Here is a 1,486-nt window from a genome sequence, read left to right as displayed (position 1 = left end):
CTCGTTGGACCGCCGTCACGACCTCTTATGTAACCATCTCGTCTTAAGACAATTTATCATATGAGTCGAATCAAACGACATCCTTAACCCATTCCCCCTTATCAAATGGTCAGGAATAATTCTAAAACAAAATAATTTTTCTCAAAATATAAAACATCTATAAATCTAACATTTGGATATGTAAAAACACTTAACTATTATGAACATAAAATCGCGGAAGAGTACTTGCATAATCAGAATTTAATTTAGTGATATATAAAACATTTATTTATTCTGAACTTAAAATAGAGAAGAAATGTTTGCCTTTAGTCATTATAAATTACACACGCCCGCAATAACACATTATATCATTTCCTCATATCACAACATAACCAGTTTTTATTCAATGATCCTTATATCTGCCGCATATGTTGTTTCCCGATATACAATACAGTTCAACTTTACTCTTGATCAACATCTTTCCTTGATTGTCTCGATCAACCCGTATTTATAATTAAAAGATACCATTTTTATCGTCTGAACAATAATTACTCGATGACCTGCTCGTCTGAAACCTTATCGTCTACTCGTACACATAAAGAAAGCAATTAAACACAAAATATTGATCCACGTTGGCACATAATTTGCATAGAATGTAAAAACATAATTCATGTATCACATAAGTCAAATTGTCAAAATATAGGTCTCAGTATGTTTAAAACTACAATTGAGTAAAAACACGACTTTTTGGTAAATACGTGACTAAAAAACATTTATAGAATAAGTGGCATGTCGATACAAAAGAATTTATATTCTAGAAGTATTTTTAATGGAAGAGGAATATTTTTCTAAGTCTAGACACGTTCATTTTATATTAAACAGATGAACTGTCTATTTATTATGAATAAAATAAAAATAATTCAATTAATAATAATATTAATTGATTATTCACTACCTTTATATATTTTTAAAAACTTAAAATAATTGTAAAATATTATTTGGCTTAATAATAAATATTTTTATTTTATTTCACTTTTTAAAAATAAAATTAATCAATTAAATGAATTAATCGATCAATTAAATGAATAAATAATTAAATAAAATAAATTATAAATAATTATTCAAATTTAGATTTTTTAAAATAATAAAACAAATAATTTACTGGATTTAAGTTAATTCGTTAATTATATTAAAATAATTAACTAAATTATTTTGAATTAAAAATGAATTTTAGATTTTGAAATAGAATTTTCAATTATTTTAAAGATATAAATCTGATAAACAGATTTGGAATTGGGACTTTTGAACGATAATTACTCGACGAACTGCTCGTCTAAAACCTTATCGTCTACCCATACAATAGACAATACATAAAGAAAGCAATTAAACACATGAATCTTGATCCACGTTGGCATATAATTCACATGGTAAGCAAATACATAATTGAAGTATCATAAGTCAAATTGTCAAAATATAGGCCTCGGTATGTTTAAAACTGAAATCGAGT

This window comes from Apium graveolens, chromosome 8 (genome assembly GCF_009905375.1).
Source record: "Apium graveolens cultivar Ventura chromosome 8, ASM990537v1, whole genome shotgun sequence".
Lineage (NCBI taxonomy): Eukaryota > Viridiplantae > Streptophyta > Magnoliopsida > Apiales > Apiaceae > Apium > Apium graveolens.
Note: the sequence above shows the minus strand (reverse complement) of the source record.